This window comes from Schistocerca americana, chromosome 8 (assembly GCF_021461395.2).
Source record: "Schistocerca americana isolate TAMUIC-IGC-003095 chromosome 8, iqSchAmer2.1, whole genome shotgun sequence".
Lineage (NCBI taxonomy): Eukaryota > Metazoa > Arthropoda > Insecta > Orthoptera > Acrididae > Schistocerca > Schistocerca americana.
In genome coordinates this window covers 219,447,187-219,468,299 of record NC_060126.1, presented here as the reverse complement: position 1 = coordinate 219,468,299, position 21,113 = coordinate 219,447,187, and the positions used below count along the sequence as shown (strand labels likewise).

Sequence of the window (21,113 nt, the reverse complement as noted above, 5' to 3'; positions counted from 1 at the left end):
GAGCCGCTGTCGGCAATCCCTTGATTCGTCTGTGCAGGCTACTGCTCAACAGTTACCCATCCATTCGCCTGTACACATCTTCACAGCCGACATTCACCAATGCCATCTGTAGCCCGTAATTCACCACAATTGCCTCGGCGCCCGTTCTGGACAGCTTTATTTTGCCATGCACGGTTCACTTGAACCACGTCAGCACCTTAACAGTTTAGCGGTTCCGGAAATGCTCCCATCCTTGGCTCGAAAGTCAATCACCATGTCCATTAGAACGTTACATAATTCACTCTGTTTCCGCTTTACGACACGACTGCACTGTATTCCGCCTCCCCCGACACGTTTAATACATCCTTTACTGTTAGTGCTGCCATCTGCCTGTGAGTGGTTGGTACACATTGACTCCGAACATGGTCGGTGGTCACATTAATGAGGCTGGACCCTGTATATAAACATTTCTGCGTGATACTTCTTCCAGTTCATACCGGTGCTGGTACAGATACCAGTATGTATCATATGAAGAAACAAGGATTCTTGTTTGCAATGTTAAAATTCTTTATTATTTCCCAATGGTTCATTTCACATTTATTTAGTCATCTTCGGATTGGCTGATGTTTGGTAGCGATTGGCACATGGGATACAACGCATAAAATGTGAATTACAACTAATTCCTCCCGAACAGGCAATGAAGGCTCAACGGTACCGACCGGCCGTCGTGTCATCCTTAGACCACAGGCGTCACTGGATACGGATATGGAGGGGCATGTGGTCAGCACATCACTTTCCCGGCCGTTGCCAGTTTAGTCATCTTCGGATTGGCTGATGTTTGGTAGCGATTGGCACATGGGATACAACGCATAAAATGTGAATTACAACTAATTCCTCCCGAACAGGCAATGAAGGCTCAACGGTACCGACCGGCCGTCGTGTCATCCTTAGACCACAGGCGTCACTGGATACGGATATGGAGGGGCATGTGGTCAGCACATCACTTTCCCGGCCGTTGCCAGTTTCCGAGACCGGAACCGCTACTTCTCAATCAAGTAGCTCCTCAATTGGCCCCACAAGGGCTGAGTGTACCCCGCTTGCCAACAGCGCTCGGCAGACTGGATGGTAACCCATCCAAGTGCTAGCCCAGCCCGACAGCGCATAACTTCGGTGATCTGACGGGAACCGGTGTTACCACAGCGGCAAGGCCGTTGGCACGCATAAAATGTGCCAGCGGGTAAATGCCCCTTGTCAAAAGTTTAAAAATACTGAGCAGTGTCCTTATGGCATGTGGTGCAGTCCAGTGCAAACTAAACGGGATCAGGCCTACAGTGAAGCTTTACATCATAAACGTGCCAGAGGTGTAGTGCTTACACTGGTTGCACACATCACACTGGATATGGAAACGTACAATGTCCCTAAGACTAATGCACACAGCTCTCGACAGATGGTGCCTGCAGGTTTTGAGCTACTGTAGTTGTCAATTGGTAAATCTTGTAACACTAACGGACCATGACAGTTATTATCGATGACTGGCACTCTAAAAAACTGCTGATAAAATGCCTATATTAGTAGCCAGAACAAGTAGATGAATAAAAATTAAAAACAATGGTGCATAAAAAATACATTGCTATCAGGAGAAAGCAAAAAAGTAGATAGAAGAGCTCCGAATACCAGTTTTGAGTGTCCCAAGCAGTATTAAGTCAACGATTTTTTAGAACGCTAGTTATCTATAATAACTGTTATGGTTTGTTATTGTGAATAGATTTAACAATTGAACAATGTTGTGTTTATCACAAATAATCCATCACAATTTGAGAAGAATAAAAATGTACTACCTACTACACTAGACGGACGAACGGCTTTTATTATCCATTGTTACGGCCGCAGTGGCTCAGAGAGGCGTTCAATATGCTGCAATATAAATTTTCGACATTTGCCTAGCAACATAAAATGACTGACAGGTAGCGAAGCAAAGGTTAAATCTAATTTAAAATCATTGCTCCTGGACAACTCCTTCTATTCTCTTGACTATTTTATATTTAAAAGCTTGTAGACGGTTAAAAAATTCCTTGTTTTTAAATGTAGTTTCATGAACAGCAATAAAATTACAATATGTTCATTAATGTTAATACTAAATAAGTATCCTGTATATTGACTCGATCCACATCATTTCGATAAAAGAATCGCTCAATTAGTCTATGGGAGATGTAACCATGTACCTGACTATGCTGCTGTGTATACTCGCGCCTTCGCCTCCAACCAGACTGTGAACTACAGTGCAAACACAACGTAAAGTGGAGGGGACATAACAACAAGTACCAGTAAGCAAAATTTTTTGACTCTACTGAAGTACGATTTACTCTCATAAATCCCTGTTTTTAACTTTAATAGTGCTTTTTCGAAAATCCAAATTTTAAATTTTATCAGTAGCAAAAAGACACAACGTAACCTACGTTGTACTTGGTCTCTTGCTGTGGAAAGGCATCTGTTCTCTTCACTAACACCACTGTAAACATGACGGAGGCGTAGTGCATCTCCTGGTTGCACACAGCGCGATTTACGCAACCGGAACATACACTACACGTCCAGCATGTTTATGATGTAAACCTAAACTCTAGGCCTGTTTCCGTTTGCATGAGATTGCGCCACATAACGTAACAAGATGACCGCACAGTGCTTTTAAAGCTTTGATGAGGGGCATCTACCTGCTGGGATATTTTGTGCGCCGTATCTCATATACCCATCGCTACCAAGCGTCAGCCAATCGAAAGACGCCTAAATAAACATGCAACGCATCAATGGGAAATAATAAAAAATTTTAACACTGAAACCAAGACAGTTTGTTCCTTTATTTCTGTGTAAATCGTACAGTAATACAACTGCACAGAAGTCACTCACCCCTCCCCCTCCACTCATACACACACACAAGAGAGGGCACATTATCCCGCGTGACAGTCTTGAAAATGACCTCAAGTTGGCGAAGTAAGGAGTCCACAAGTTGTGTTGATGTGCCACATCCAGAGGAAGCCACTCATTGAGTTGTAGACCCGTTTGTAAGGAATTTCATAGCTACATTTCACCTGCAATTCCAAATACTTCCAAACTTTTTCTGTGGAACTGAAGTTTAGCTTCGGAGTGAAAGTGTGATGGGGTGCCTTAGTGTTCATCAAACGAGGCACATAAGCTGCTCAATCAGAACAACATGACCACAAAACTACTATCGATATAAACCCGTGCAGGCGATAGCTGCGTCTCCATGACCGCTAGATAGACACGCAGACACATACATGTCGTATCAGTGAGGTTGTTGTTCGCGTTACAGTGTGGAAGACGCGCCATCTATCTCAGTTTGACCGAGGGCTGATTGTGATGGCCAATAGGGTAGCATTAGTATTTCGGAAACTACATGACTTTTCGAGTGTATGAGTGCTGTGTTGAGGGACTTCAACACGTGGCGAAACCAAGGTGAAACCACGTTCAGACGTCGTGGGGTTGGGCGGCCACCCCTCATTACAGATGTCGGATGTCGTAGGCTGGACAGACTGGTAAAACAGGAAAGACAGCGAACTGTGGCCGAACTAAGATCATACTTTAATGCTGGGTAGAGTACAAATGTGTCTGAATACACAGAGTTCCGAACACTTCAAACGATGGGCATCCGCAGCCCAAACCCACGCAAGTGCCAGTGTTAACACCGTGACACTGCAACTACGACTGAAATGATCATGTGACCATCTGCATTGGGCGTTAGCGCAGTGGCAGAGCATTGCATGGCCTCATTAATCCCGATACCTTCTTCATCATGCTGATGGGCGCGAATGCGTCGTCTTCCAGCGGAACAGCTCGTTGACACCTGTATTTTGGGAGGGAGACAAGCTGGTGGCGGCTCCATTGTGCTCTGGAAAACATTCACGTGGGCATCCATGGACCCAGTGTAGCTCGTGCAGGGCACCATAAAGGCCAAGGAGTACCGTAAACTGCTTTTAGAACACGTACACCCGTTCATGGCGGTCATGTCGCCCGATGTCAGTGGCATTTTCCAATAAGATAAGGCACCATTCGCAAGGACTCTGAGGAACACAGTGGTGAGTTCCAGTTGATGTGCCGGCTCCCCAACTCACCAAATCAGTGCTTGATCGATCTAGCATGTGATTGAACGAAGCATCATAGCTCATCTCCCTTGTTCCGGGAATTTAAGGGAATTAAATGACTTGTGTCTGCAGATGCGGTGCCAACTCCCTCCAGCGACCTGCGAAGGCCTCATTGCTTCCATGTCGTGACGCGTTGCTCCTGTTATCCGTGACAAATATGGATATAACGAGTATTAAGTAGGTGGGTTGTCCACAGTATACTCATCAGATGTACAACAAAAGGCTACACTTGGTTACCAAGTAGGCTGAAACAAACATTACGTTTCGTATTTCCCGTAACCTTAAATACTAAGCTCCAGTTGTGACACGTAAAATCCTCTAAAATATCTCAGAGCCACATAAGGCCCGGAGTACACTGCAAGTTTAACTCCTCATCTGGCCGTCGATGCACTTGACGCTTTGCATTATTTGCAGAAGAGACAAAATCAAGACCATTAGGATAACATTACACGCTTCCAGGCCCAGTTTCTATACTGTCTGTGCTGTGGGAAGGCACTCAACTTCACGTCAGTTTTGATTAATAGCTTTCTGCGAGATGTCCAGTAATAAATGTCTATTGCACGTAGTTCCCTTCGCAGAGTTCGCTCGGAAATGGTTGAGATGGACTTGTATTCACTGACAGCATGCTATGGTATGGGGAAAATTTGTTGGGCTGTAAATTATACACAATGGCTCTCGTGGCCTTCGCTGATGATGCCAGACTCAGCTTTTCTTTCTCGTGCCCCTCAGTAATTGAAAATGAAATTGCCCATCATGTTACTAACCAGTAAGACAGTTAATCATTAGACATTGTCCAGGTCAAAAATACGTGAAATGGAAACCTGCGACTACAATATCTCAGTTTTCAACGATAAAACTTTATTGTATAAAATGTTCACAAAACTCAAGACTGGGGAACCAACTATTTCAGTAAGTGGTTTAAAGCGACTTGAGCATCCAGTATAGCGGCAGGAAAGGCAGCTATATAAAATTTTATTAAGTAAAATCTGTTCTAAAACAGTGACTAAATTCATTGTTAATCATCGTAGGAAAATAAAGCGCAGACTAACTCTCATCTTATTAGAGTCATACTGAGACACGACTCTTACGTTCTAAGTGCCGATTCACAGTAAAAACTATCAGAGTCCCTCGCAGGTAAAACTGAGACAAAGTCCAACTTAAATGATGAAAGAGTCCGAAGCCCACATCACACGAGAATCACATGTCCGGACGGTCACCTGACAGAGAATAATAAGACACATGACTAGGCCTTGAGCTTAATGAGTCCAGTTTCTGGACATACCGTAAAACTTTTCTCGTCCTAAAGCGTGTGTGGCTGGAATCACCACTCAGCCTGAAGTAGATCTTGCTTCAACTAGACCGCACAGAACGCTCTCCGAGCTGCACAGGTCCCGCCCCAACCAAGTCGTACCGAACCCTCGCCACATCATGGTAGTCGTCACCCTTACATAGCCTTGATTCACCCCCTCAGCGAAATTGCCACAAGCATGACTCAATGAGGTTCGCTTTTTCACCTGCTTCACTTACATCTTTTGACACAGAGTACTTATGAATGATCTGCTGCGCTATTAGCTGCGCCCTGAAATTTTTTTCTAAAATAATACGTTATATTAAAATGTGTGTGTAATGATTTGGCCAATAATTAAAGCTGAATAATTACAAACTTCATTTCAAAAAGAGTTCTTTCTCTTTGAGCTGTTGAAAATTATTAGACTTACTAATTTGGCATCATTTCCTTTCAGATTTTTACTGCTCTTTTTGTTACATTACTCAGAATTTATAGATGTGTAATAGTTCAGTAGTTATCGACGAAACCATTCAAAATTATAAACAAACAAATGTAAATTACAAATCTTAAGAACTGCCTCGCTGTATGTGTACTTGTTCTTCGGTAGATTTCGTATCGATTGTGAATTAAAGTCCAATTAAAATTTTTCTCAATGCTGAATTAATTATATTATAAATTGTGTGACTGCACCACTCGATGCACCTCGTCTAGACTTAAATTTATTGTCTGATCTTCACTGCACACTAATTAGTAAAGAGATTATTGTAGTTTTACTGACTAACGCTTACAGGAAAACTTCTCGATGCTGTATCTTTGTATATACAAAGTTTACAAACAATAACTGCGCACTAGCGGAATCGTGGAGCTCCTCTCTCTCATATGACCTACAGTTCTTCATTATATGGTGAACTATTTGCTTTATATGAGCACAGTGACGAACAATAGTTAGCTGCAATTGTGCGGCTGAGATGACGTCACGTCCAAATATTTCCAACTTTGACAGAAACGTGTGGCCCAGTCAAAGGATTGCAGTCAGCCGACACACACACACACACACACACACACACACACACACACACACGCACACGCACTCAAGCCCAACCCACATCACGGCTAACCTCTTCCTCATAGTGTGCGCTTCATTCAAACGCCGTTCGCAGCTAAACCCTCTCCATTTTACATAGACATGTTCTGTCGTATCACAATACCTCCGCTTACCTTATCGTTAATGCAGAGAGCAAGATAAGGAAAGCAGCACCAAGAATTACAACATCCACAAAAATTCTCATGTAATAGTCTGCAACTAACGTATCAATAAATAAACATAAACAACATACTTACGTAAGCTACCGGGTTTAGATCGTCCATTATTTCCACTTATCTTCATATAAACACATTTCTTCAGTATTAGAATGGGTGAATAAATATTTTCAATTGTTGGAGGAAAGAACAGTTTGAAAGCTGAATATTCATTTGTAATGCGAGAAGTGGCACATCTTGCTGGTGCTGGAGTCAAGTGAACTAGATTACTTGGTGTCTTTCGTTCAGTTGATTTATCCTTTCACATAATTACACTGCTCACCGTTTACTGATTTGGTGAATCATCTGCACCTTCTAGTGAAAATCAAGAGCTGCATTCCGAAACAACCTCTAAAACTACTTCAGCACTAGAAGTTCGTCGGTATGTCCGCTATTTCATCATGTTGCAAAGACAATATTATCTTCAGCAAAAAAGCTAACAAAATCTACGGTTGGCTCTGAGCACTATGGGACTTAACATCTGAGGTCATCAGTCCCCTAGAACTCAGAACTAACTAAACCTAACTAACCTAAGGACATCACACACATCCATGCCCGAGGCAGGATTCGAACCTGCGACCGTAGCGGTCGCGCGGTTCCAGACTGAAGCGCCTAGAACCGCTCGGCCACACCGTCTGGCAATAAAATCTATGAATTGTAGAAGTAGACACCTAGCACCTGAGTAAAAGCGAATCACTTTACAAACTGATTTTGTTACAATAACAAAAATGTCCCATCCTTTCCACAGCAATGGATATTCCATTGTTCAAAATAACAATAACTTCACTTCCTTTTACCCATCCTACTGTATTTATACACGTTTCATTTTTGGCAAATTTAATATTGTCAGAATTTGCTATAATAATGAAGGTTAAAATACACAGGGTCTAAAAAGTCCCAAACAACTTGAGAAGTACTATTTATGAGGATGCAAAACTAAAGCTCCGAAATTATGTGGTTTTTTTTTCCTGAGAGAATATACTTTACTAAGGCGCAAACAAAGTCAATGACGACAATGCATTAGAACCAAACATTTTCAGAATTATAGACCATCAAAAATTCTTATCGGTCAAAATAGACACGAACACTGTAAGAGCATTAAAAAAATGAATTTGAAATGTAAGGTCGTTTTCATTGTCGGTCAGACAGTTGACAGCTGCTTTATTTATCACAACACATATGACAGGTTGAATCTTTTCGACCTCTTCTCTCCTCAGCTCAGTCTCCGCCAATAAATCACTCTCCTAGCCGGCAGTTGTGACCGAGCGGTTCTAGGCGCTTCAGTCCAAAACCGCGCGACACCTACGGTCGCAGGTTCGAATCCTGCTTAGGGCATGGATGTGTGTGACGTCCTTAGTTTAGTTAGGTTTAAGTAGTTCTGAGTTCTAGGGGACTGATGACCTCAACAGTTAAGTCCCATAGTGCTCAGAGCCATTTGAACCACTTCTTTATCATGAACATAAGGGATAACCTGTGGATCCGGTTACACTATCAATACACTTTCAATGCCCAAAAGAAACAAGTGCTTAGCAAGCATGAGTAGATAACTTTTCACAACTGCGGTTTTCCACTTTTACTACAGTGAGACACAAAATTAACATATTTGTAAGATACTGACTCACCTTCTGCGATTTACTGGGAAAATTATATTCAGCAAGCATCATTTACTTTAAGTCACTCTCTTGTCACATTAACGTTAACTTTCTTTTTACTATGTTCAAGAGGCATTAATTAGCAAAATTCTTCACGATAAAGGATGACAGCCAAAACAGTTGCAGGATAAATTTTTTTTATTAAAATTCTTTACCAAGGTTTCGGTACATATAAATATACCTTCATCAGAAGTAAAAAATCCTGAACAGGAAGACACTTTCATTAGGAAATCCTAAGCATCGGAAGTGAGAAACACAAAAGCTTAAGTAACAGTGAAATTACCAGAGTAATACAGGCACAAAATCTTTTAGTTACTTACTAAAATTACATCATGCAATGGAGATTAATAAATCAATTGTGCCAAAGGCGTCGTCAATAATTAAGACATCTTCTCTATTTGTACAACATGACTATGGGCACAGGGTCAATGCGAACAGTGTAGCACCAGTGCTTCGCCTATGAACTATCGAGACAAGAATGTGAAAGCACTAGGGCAGATGGTTTCGCCGAGAGAGGGCACTTGTGGTATGTGCCAGACACTCGCGCATGTTAAAATCCATGAATACCTCTATAAGCGCATCAAAAATTATTAAAAGTTGTGTTAACTCAAACTTTCTGTCATAATAAATAAAACATATCAGACCATTTAAAAACATTTATGTAAAATAGAAAATATTGAACCAATTTACCTGTGACCTAGTGTCAAACAGATGAGGCTTGCACTATGGAACACATCTAACGAGAGAGGACACTAGTGTAATGCGCGACAATCTCGCGTAACGTAGGCGGTGAAATACATACTAGCGAAAACAACCAAAATGTTATAATAAACCGAAACCATCTGTCGTTGTGAATAAAAACATGATAGTCAATTAACCACACATACACATCGAAAATCACAAACAGCAAACATCAAAAATATGTAAAATCCCAAAAAGACAGGAAAAGCGCATTTCACCGGCATCAAGAAGCAAAAAAACTAACTTCTAGTCAGCCAGACTATATTACATTAAGGCAGGGAGGGGTTTGAAACAGTCTAAAATATTTTTGTTTCTAAGTTGCACCTGTTCATTAAGAACAAAACCATCTTTTAGAGACAGATGCTTGAAAATCTCTAATTCTTCGAGCAAGTCCAGTTTGTAACCCTTATTCGCTTCATGAAGCAGCTCTACGTCGTCCAGTTGACGTGGCTTATGCTGTAAGAGCCATAGATGTTCGGCAAACGTGGAATTATGTACGTTTTCCCCATTTTTACCTAACATGTGTTCTTTATACCTTACTTTAATGGGTCTACCTGCCTGTCCAATGTAATACTTTGGGCAGTCGTCACACGTAATTTTGTACACACCGGACTTAGTGCGGAGTTCTTCCCGTGCTAAACTGTTCGCATTGACCCTGTGCCCATAGTCATGTTGTACAAATGGAGAAGATGTCTTAATTATTGACGACGCCTTTGGCACAATTGATTTATTAATCTCCATTGGATGATGTAATTTTAGTAAGTAACTAAAAGACTCTGTGCCTGTATTACTCTGGTAATTTCTCTGTTACTTAGGCTTTTGTGTTTCTCACTTCCGGTGCTAAGGCTTTTCTAATGAAAGTGTCTTCCTGTTCAGGATTTTTTACTTCTGATGAAAGTATATTTATATGTACCGAAACCTATGTCAAGAATTTTAATAACAAAATTTTATCCTGCAACTGTTATGGCTGTCATCCTTTATCGTGAAGAATTTCAACAGTTGCTGTTGCAGCCTTGTTTAAAATCTTGAAATTAGCAAAATACTGGGCTTTAATGTTCTTTCAGTAGGGACACTTGGTAATCACTTTAGTTCAAACGGGGAGGAACCTGAGAGGTGTTATGATAAGGAAAAAATCAAGGTAGGTACATAAATTTAGTTATATATTACCTTATATTTGAGCACACTAGCACATCCAATAAGCTGATCCTTCACTGTACATTATTATAGTATTCCGTTACAGTGATTGCGCATTGTGGTGGCGATTGCATGATAGTAGGTGGATTTACAGGTAGAATTGCTGGTGGCGATGATAGATACCAATTCCAGAAAAATTCCAGCTCTTCATCCATCCATCCGAGGCATGGGAAGCGTCGGGAAAAGTCTCTCTCGGAACCAGCACAATATACAACTTTTACATGAGCAGTTGACAGTTTGGTAGCCCGTCCCCGACTGACTCTTGTTCCACCCTTTCTACCTAGGCCAACCACAACGTGCGCGCGCTACTAAGTTCCGTTCCAGAGGGGAACCACACTACCTTTTACATGAAAAATAGCTAAACACCCTAACTGAGGATCAGAAGTTTACATAACAGCAACCAAACACATTAAATAAAACAGAACATTTGCACATATTGACATGTCTACAAAAAAATTATTCACACAGAAATTACAATTATATACAGTAAGTTTTGTTCCCTCCAAATGGGACAAAGAATTTAAATGACAGATACACTACATTGCATAGAATCAAATCATGACATCAAAGTTTTTACAAAGAAAGGAGTATAGAATTTTGTGTTATCTATTCAATCAAACACATTTACAGAAGCTCAACGATGTAACATGAAATAAAACAAAAGGCAAAATAAATCAGTGGAGTATTAGAGCTATGGTGTTACTCATGCCCCATGTTTCGCTGAAGTTTCCGGTAAGGGACACTTCAAGGAAACATCTAGAACACCTAAGTGGTGATGGCTACAAAAAAAATTATACCTTCCAACTTCAGTTGGGAGAAAAAAAGGAAGTACACATATTACCGATATATAGTATATACACTAAGAACTTTCATACATTTCTTCCAAAAACATTTTCAAAAATAAGACATTTACAGTAATTTTCATTTTCACACTGGTTTAAGGAAACTAATTTTCATCATTACACAAGATGTCTTTAAACATGTACATTTCATACACATACAGTTCAAATAACAGGCAAACAATACACAAAATAATCTGCACATTAGTAAAACAGTATAGCATTCTAGAAAAAGGTAAATATGCATCTACAAAAACATACATTCCAAAAGCACATAACATTTAATACCTAACAAAACAGAAAATATTTTTCATTATTCAGAAACTTTTGAAATACTCAAAAGCCTTGCATTTACATTTAAACACATATATACACAAACATTTATAAAAACATTTTCCAACTAAATCTTCAAAATCAAAATTACCTTCTCAAAATTTACTTTTCAGAATTATTAATTTTTGAAGCTGCTCTTCATCAAAAGCAGTCCAAAAAAAGTTTGTTGTGCATTAACACACTAACAAATTCAGAATATATCTTTAGTTATCATTGCTGTGTTTTAAAGCATTACAGTCCAACTTAAGAGTTACACAAGAAAACCTAATCTCAAAACATCTATAACTATTTGAACAAGATTCCATATGTATTTGGTAATAACTTTTCACTGATTTCAACAATAATAGTCAGTCCATAACACACCGACCAAAATCTTAACTTACTTCACTGCTTGCTCAGCACTAGCAATCCATGTTACACATTCTGTCCATTATTGGTTTGGCAGTTTTTATATGTAAACATTTAGGTATAGAACACAATTTAGATTAAGAATACTAAAACACACATTTTTTAATTGACACACGCCCCATTCTCTAGATTAGGCAGTTTGTGATCACTTGTCAACTCCTTGCCCCCACAATGGTAAGTCCTTTGGCTACTGCTCACATAGCATATTTCATAGTCCTCAACTTCAGGACCACAGCATTTTTATTCTTTTGTCTTGTTTTGTTGCCCAACAACATATTTTTGAGCAGTTTATTGTAATCATCTTTAAGTTTTTCATCATTATGTCACATCTTTGGTACAAATTGCATTAACAGCATAAAACACAAAACCTGCAACACTGAAACAGCAATTAGACACTGGTAATATTAAATTTTTCTTTACACCATGACAGAATCAGGTAATATACACATTATTAATCTTGAAAAATTTAAATGACTCTTTGGTATAATGACAATGTTCAGGAGTTATTTGAGAGTCCAGATTTGTGTTTTTTCCCCTTTTTTACTCAGTAATATTTCCTTTTATCATCAATATTCAATTTACAGACATTTAGGTCATCACATATGTCAAAATCAGGACAATAATTTTACGTCCTACTGCAAGTGATTTCTGCCAATTTTTTGTGGCACTAGACACATACATCTCATATCTATTTTACACACATTAGTTAGGTTTCTCTCCTCAGTTTTGAAGACACAGTTTTTCAACATCATATTTACCCCTTTTCCTTAAAAATTACATTTAGTCATATTATAACATTCATTTACCTTGATTTCAGTATCCTTATCTTTTCTCATCCATATTTCTTCCTTTTACTTTTCCATTGCATTTTCTCTTTACAATACCCACTATACTTACGTTATTCTTGGTCATTTTCTGGTGTGCCCAGTCTTTTTATTCATTTACTTGTCCGTAAACATTACACAGTATCTTACATTATTTCCACCTTTTTAGTTTACTTTGATAGAGAAGAAGGAAAGAAGATAGTAAAAGTTCTGAATGAAGAAGAGGAAGGTTGACAACACGAAAAGAAACGGAAGTAGTGCTGGCAACGACTCGGGTCCCTGGTGCTCGTCAGGCACCTGACAGTGCGAAGAGTGCATGTCCCCTGAGGGTTAACAACCCTCATCTGAGGACATGTATCTTTAAGTAAACCACATAACCACATGCTGCAAACATAAGCCCTTTCTGATTTTTTAAGTATATTAGAAATAAATTATTATCTTGTGGAGTATTTTGCACTTTCGTTAATTTACTATAAGCATAATTAGTCATAAAGTTTTCAGGTTTGTCACACTACATGCCCCTATCTTCATGAGTATTCAATTGAAAATAAACAGTTCTGAAGCAAAGTCAAACAGGACACTACATTAAATAAGCAACAACCTGCCACAGACCTCAAGACCAACAAAAGAATAATTCACTTTCAGGTAACACTCAGATATAATAATAATAATAATAAAGTCATGCATTATATTAACAATGTATATATATATATATATATATATATATATATATATATATATATATATATATACACTTTTGCTTTGGAAAAATGTCACTAATTTTCTCATACCCTCTTTCAGTAAAAGTATATTCATTTTCGTTTATTCCTGAAAATTCATCTTCACTGGAGTCATCACTACTCCCTTCCTCACCATCAGATTCACTTAAGTACACGACTTTTGAACAATAGTGAAAGTTAGTATATTCATTCTTATCTGTATTCATATACCCTTCATCATCTGAACTATCACTGTTTTCATTTTCGTCAGATTCGAGCACGAAAGCAACTTTTAGACAGTGGAGTAGATTATCACTAGATGTTTCAGCCACTTCGTTTTTCGACTCATTTTCTACACAATGCACATTGTTTGGACACTCAGGCACTTTATCTGTATCACTTTGAAAGATTTCAGTTCTAACTTCATACTTAGTATAATCGTTATATACTTCAATAACCTTCATTTCATTTTCCCCTTTGCTATCATTCTCAGGTAATTCTGTGAAATTTTTTCTAGACCCTTCTGCATTAGAATCACAAAACACCTTTCCATCAACAATAATTTCACCTGCACTGCTTATAATATCATGTTTACTAGCGTCCTCCTCTACATCATTTTCACTTATTATTTATTAGTTGTGCACACGTCTTTTGGGTGGCATATTCTGCCTTCCTTTCCTCTTTATTCATCATAACCTCCTCCACATCTACGTCTTTTACCTCATACACTTTAGTAACAGTACAAATAATCTCCTTTTCACTCGCATTTTCTGGCTCTCTTTCATTCTTTAATAATGCCTTTTCGCATGATTCCAATATTGAGTTATCCTTATCATATGACATTTTAACTTTATTTTCATTTTTACATTCGTCTATTACTGAAACCGGCCAAGGGAAGTGTCCGATCCCGCCTCTTCCGTTTCTCTCTACGGCAGCCATCTTGTTCTGGCCTCGGCCATTTGAGTGTGTACGGTGCTCCCGCAAGCGCTGCCCCGAGCACAAGTGGTCACATGACTTCGCACTGGAAATGCCACGATGTATCACTCCACGCCCGTCTTCCATAGGCGCGTCCTTAATCTTCCTGCACCGTATTTTACATCTTTCCTTTTCTAATTTATGATTTGACATCTTTTCTTTGGGCCCAAAACCGGTTTCCGCGTGAATCCGGTCCGTAACACGCGCTGTTTTCAGTTTTCCATTTCGTCTCTATTTTGGAAATTCCGCGCCATGTATCCCCTACCGTGCATCGTATAATTTCCCCTTCCTCTTGCGCGACCTCTCTGAGTCATGTTTACACGAATTCTATCATTTTCAGGTCGTTCATTTTGGTCATTACTTTCTCGCGAATAATTGTCGTTATTATGGGGACAGGACTCGCGATTTCTTCGCCAGTGATATTCATCCTCTACCCTTTCCAAGAACGCAGAAAAACTTCTATGGGTACTCCCAACATATCGTTTAGAATCCTCAGGCAGTTTCTGCCAAAGAACCCAAACGATCTCGGCTTTAGTCCTCCTAGCCTTCAGATGTATCAGCTTTCCGTACCATGATTCGCAAAACTCTTTCATGGTTTGTCTACCTCTGATATCATACAGCCTGCCCATTAGAAACTCACGCCACAACTGGTCTTGTTTTTGTTCTGACCAGTATTCGTCAATAAATTTTTCTTTAAAGCTTTCGAAAGACATCTGGTTTGTATCCAGATGCAACCCCCACCTTTTTACTTCTCCCGTTAATGCACTGATTACAACATAAATTTTTTTCTCGATCAGATAAATATTCAGGAAAGTTCCTTTCGCAATTTTTTTACAAAATCAAGGGGTGCCATCCGTTATGTCTCTCTGCAGGGTCGAATTTTTCTTTGCCCTCTAATATTTTACTGAAGGGCATTCTTCCAGTAAAATGTGTAGGTCTTGTTTGTATTTTTCTTTCCAAGTCATATATTTTGCCTTGGATTTGTGAAGTGTTATGGTCACACTTCTTTTCGCAAGTAGCAATCTGTTTGGTTAGCACTCTCCTTGTTTCTGTTACAGATTGCCTAATCTGTGCAAATTCCGCATTACATTCTGTTTGTATTTCGGATTTAAAAGCGAATACCTTTTCGTCCACTTTAGTGGTGACTAAGGGTTCTATTTGATCTTGAATTTTAATTACTTCAGTGTCAAATCTTTCGTTAATGTCATCAATCTGTCCTTGTACATTGGCAATATTGCCATTGATGACAGTAATTTCGCTTTTGAGGTTTTTAATTTCATTACTTACAATGTCTACTTTAACATCTACCTTCTCGATTTGTTCACTAAGATTCTGGCTTTGCGCTTGCATCTATCGACTTATACTACTACCTAGTACTGCAACTTGTGTTGCAAATTGCGTAGACAACATCCTGAACAAATCAGTCACATCTGGTGTCTTTTCACTATTGGTTTCTACTGCATTTTCGTGTTCATGTCCTACAGCCCTTTCTGTTTTTGGTGATTCAAATATATCCCTCGATTCATTAGCATAGCCACTGTCTTCGACAACATCGCCTACATTGTCTTGCTTAGTATGCGCGACATTCATAGCTATGACCTGTTTATTTACGTCCACGTGATTTCGTACGTAATTTAAATCTCGCGTAGTGCCAACTGCTGGTGTGCTGCCTGAACTGCTCTCGATTACATTCTGTTGTCGCGTGTCTAGATTTATTTCAAGTTTTCTGTCCATTTTAATTACTGTTAAGTACTGATATCTTTTTACTTTTAATATTAGCTGAACTTTCACTGTCCGTTCTGTCAAATAATGTACAGGTTCGTGCCGCTGGACGTTTTATGTTCACTCTATGTATGTAAAATGCTAACTACTTATAATTTTTTCCGTCTGTAGTTGTAAAAAAAAAAAAAAAAAAAAAAAAAAACACCTCCCTCTGAACCCCTCCAAAACCCAGGCAATCATCATAGGCCGTACCACTCGCTCCTTTCGCCTCCAAGATTTCTACCTCACCCTTTATGGTCGTCCTATCCAACTCACCCCCACCCTGAAATACCTTGGCCTCACCCTTGACCGACACCTCACCTGGACCCCTCATCTCCTGACCATCCAGCAGAAAGCCCATTCCCGCCTCCGCCTGCTGAAACTCCTGTCCGGCCGGACATGGGGATTGCATCCTTCTACCATCCTCCACACCTACAAATCCCTCATCCGTCCTATCCTCTGTTATGCCAGCGTCGCCTGGATCTCCGCCCCCACCCGCTTTTACAAGGCTCTCCAAATCCTTGAACGCCATGCGCTCCGCCTTGCCTTCCGTATCCGCCTTCCTTCCCCCACACGGCTCCTGTATGAACTGATCCCCTTCCCCCACCTCCTCTTGTTCCTCCAACATCTCCGCATCCTTTACATTGTTCGCAGGGTTGATCCCCCCCACCCTCTGGTTTCCTCCTTCCTCTCCACCCCTCGCCCGTTGCCGCGCCTCTATCGCTGTATCCCTCCCTCTCTCCACCTCCACACCCTCCATCTCCTTCATCAGGGCAATTTCCAACGCCTCCCCCTCCCGGATGACGAACTTCGCCGTGACATATACCCTTCCTTCCAACTATAACCCGTCCTTGTTCCCCCCCCCCTCCCCAGGGCCCCCTTCTCCTCTTTCCTCCTTCTCCCAGAGCGGATTTTCCTCCATCCCCCCCTCCCCTGAGACCCTGCACCCTATACTTGCCTCTCTCCTTCCCACATTCCTCCCTACCTGGCCCTCTTCCGAGCGCCCCCCATTCCCCTCCCCCATCTCTTCCCCTCCCTCCCTTCTTCAGGTCTCCCTCATCTCCTTGAACCTGGCAGATCCTCTGTATTGATCATCATCAGTGTGCCACGTCAGTGTTGTTTCGTGCTGTTTGTCGTGTGCGTCCAGAGGTGTGATTTTAATTGTGTACTGCCTTGAGGTTCGCCGTCAGTGTTACGTTGTGTGCTATGCCATCCGTCAACACCTTTATGCTCCAGTCATACTGTGCCTTGTGCTCTTTTAATCGTCGCAGAGTGTGGCTTTTTGTGTGTGCTACTTTTAAACAGTTTTTTTTTTATCTCCATTTTACAGTCACCCCGTTTTTTTGTATATTGCCTTCCATGATGTTCTCCCTTTTTTATATCTATGTTCGCCTTCTTCTCTCCTTTGCTGTTTTTAAATGTCTTCTATTGTTTTGTTCTATGTCTTTCGGCTGAAGAGCAGCGCATATGCTGCTGCCAGCCCGCCCCGATGGGGAATTGAAATACAATAAAGAAAAAAAAAAAAAAAGAAAAAATGTAGTTGTACATTGAACACCGTCCTGTCACGCGGCGCCACATATAACACTACAACAGCATTTACGAAGCTTATGTAATCAAATACCTATTTTGGCTTATTTCGTACTATCCCCCAACAGAACAAAGTAGTCCTGTCACGGAAAAGCCATGTATAGCACTTCTGTGTGCTACTACTAGACCATAACCTTAAAGTTGAAGGAAGGTCGTGAAATAAAACTATCTTGTTAAAGCAATTATGGTACAACGCAACAGAGCAGTGTTACCCTCTGAGAGGAATTTTGTTATGTTGACCGTTTTGTACCTAACGGAGGTGGCTTATCGGAAGTGAAAGTCAGAATTACGCAAACATTTAAACAGTAAGAAATAATATTTTGCCTAGCTACGCTGTTTAAAGAGTAAAGAAAGTGGTCGCCAGCCTAATTAGGCAAGAGAATGATTAACATTCTTGTTTAAGAAATTAGGTATGAGTAACTTCAACAGACAAACACAACCTATACTTTGCTACACGCGAGTGCAATGAACTCTGGCACCTGGATACAGTGTGTTCAGGTAAAGGTTGGAGTTAACAGATCAGAACAAACTACTGGCCTAAATATAACAGATAACAATACACACTATTACTTTCATGGATTATTCAAACTGAATGGCCATTATAACTTTACTATTAATATTCACTGTAGAATCATAAATTGGACATAGGTTCAGTATTACTTTCCAAACATTTTCCTAGCTGGCATAAAATTGTAAATGTAGTTCATTGCAAAATTATGAACTGGTCACCGGTTAAGCCTCTCTCAGCTAAATACTTTTCTATTTAGAATGAAAGTTAAATGGAATTCATTAACAGGTTACTTATCACTGTCTTATTGAATAAATAAATTATTGTTTTCATGAATAGTGATCTTCCTATTAATTGTTATTTATCATGAGCGTAAAGGACAAGCTGTAGATCCTATTACACTATCAATACACATTCAATACCCAAAATAAACAAGTGCTTAGCAAGCATGAGGAGATAACTTTACACAAATGCAGTTTTCCACTTTTACTACAGTGAGACACAAAATTAACATATTTGTAAGATACTGACTCACCTTCTGCGACTTAACAACAGGCAGCAATGTGGTCATTTACTAAGAAAAACTTTATAGACTTCAGTCTTAAGAACTTTTAATTTGGAAGTTGGCAACAACGCTTTCATAAGCAGTTTTAATAGGAAAATTGTTTTCAGCAAGCATCATTTATTTTAACTCACTCTCTTGCCACATTAACTTTAACTTTCTTTTTACTATGTTGAAGAGGCATTAATTAGCAAAATACTGGGCTTTAATGTTCTTTCAGTAGGGACACTTGGTAATCACTTTAGTTCAAACGGAGAGCAACCTGAGAGGTGTTATGGTTAGGAAAAAAATCAAGGTAGGAACATAAATTCAGTTATATATTACCTTATATTTGAGCACACTAGCACATCCAATAAGCTGATCCTTCACTGTACATTATTATAGTATTCCGGTACAGTGATTGGGCATTGTGGTGGCGATTGCATGTTAGTAGGTGGATTTGCAGGTAGAATTGCTGGACTCTGCCATTTCTTGGTAGTGATGATAGATACCAATTCCAGAAAAATTCCACCTCTTCATCCGTCCATCCGAGGCATTGGAAAGCGTCAGAAAATGCCTCTCTCGGAACCACGCAATATACAACTTTTACATGAGCAGTTGACAATTGGGTAGCTCGTCCGCGACTGACTCTTGTTCCACCTTTTCTACCTAGGCCAACCACAACTTGCGCGCGCTACTACGTTCCGTCCCCGAGGGGAACCACACTACCTTTTACATGAAAAATAGCTAAAAACCCTAACTGAGGATCAGAAGTTTACATAACAGCAACCAAACACATTAAATAAAACAGAACATTTGCACATATTGACATGTCTACAAAAAAATTATTCACACAGAAATTACAATTATATACAGTAAGTTTTGTTCCCTCCAAATGGGACAAAGAATTTAAATGACAGATACACTACATTGCATAGAATCAAATCATGACATCAAAGTTTTTACATAGAAAGGAGTATAGAATTTTGTGTTATCTATTCAATAAAACACATTTACAGAAGCTCAACGATGTAACATGAAATAAAACAAAAGGCAAAATAAATCAGTAGAATATTAGAGCTATGGTGTTACACATGCCCCATGTTTCGTTGAAGTTTCCGGTAAGGGACACTTCAAGGAAACATCTATAACACCTAAGTGGTGATGCCTACAAAAAAAATTATACCTTCCAACTTCAGCTGGGAGAAAAAAAAGAAAGTACACATATTACCGACATATAGTATATACCATAAGAAATTTCATACATTTCTTCCAAAAACATTTTCAAAAATAAGACATTTACAGCAATTTGCATTTTCACACTAGTTTAAGGAAACTAATTTTCATCATTACACAAGATGTCTTTAAACATGTACATTTCATACACATACAGTTCAAATAACAGGCAAACAATACACAAAATAATCTGCACATTAGTAAAACAGGTATAGCATTCTAGAAAAAGTAAATATGCATCTACAAAAACATACATTCCAAAAGCACATAACATTTTATACCTAACAAAACAGAAAATGTTTTTCATTATTCAGAAACTTTTTAAATACTCAAAAACCTTGCATTTACATCTAAGCACATATACACACAAACATCTATAAAAACATTATCCAACTAAATCAGTACAGTATTAGAGCTGTGGTGTTACACCCTTAACTTTACTTTTAATCTTATCAGTTACTCCCACTTTTTGCATAATAACTTGCAGCAGTGCAAGTGGGTCTCTTGATGCGAACATACTTCCCCCGTCCTCAAAATTTTTTATCAGAATTCTCTCAGGTATAATAGGGCTCCCCGCATTGCTGTCTACTCGGCGTGAGACACGCTCAATGGGTGATAGCGTGATACCATCAGCCATAGCTAACAAGCAGCAAATAGTGAATGCCGCTCAACTCAACACTGATCTGCTACCGCTGTGCTGGTGGTGGTGTGAAGTTGATGGGGCGTCGCGTCGGCTGCCCGGCATGGAGACGGCGAACGCGTGACGCACTGGAGGCGGACCCTGGTCGCGGAGCTGCGCTGCGGCGCGTTGTTGTAGAGACCAAGACGACGACGAATACGTGACCTCTGGAGCCCAGTCCTTCGGTGCGTAGCGCTGCAATGTGTTTGTCGGCGTGGCGAGGTGGCAGCGACGGCGGTGAAGGAACCGCGTTCACGACGCAAACGAATCGAACACGTGTCTCTAACTCGTTAGTTGCCTTTCGCACCTTGTAGCGCTAGCCTTGGGGTCTAGTTGGGCAGCTGACTAGATCCCGGAACCGAGGCAACAATTGCGACGGTACGGAGAAAAACTGCT

The 21,113-nt window shown here is 39.9% G+C and overlaps 1 pseudogene; it reads right to left on the bottom strand.

Annotated features, from left to right (window-relative positions):
• Window positions 1-1,077: 1,077 nt before the first annotated feature.
• On the bottom strand, window positions 1,078-1,195 carry LOC124546300 (annotated as a pseudogene).
• Between the last annotated feature and the right edge of the window lie 19,918 nt (window positions 1,196-21,113).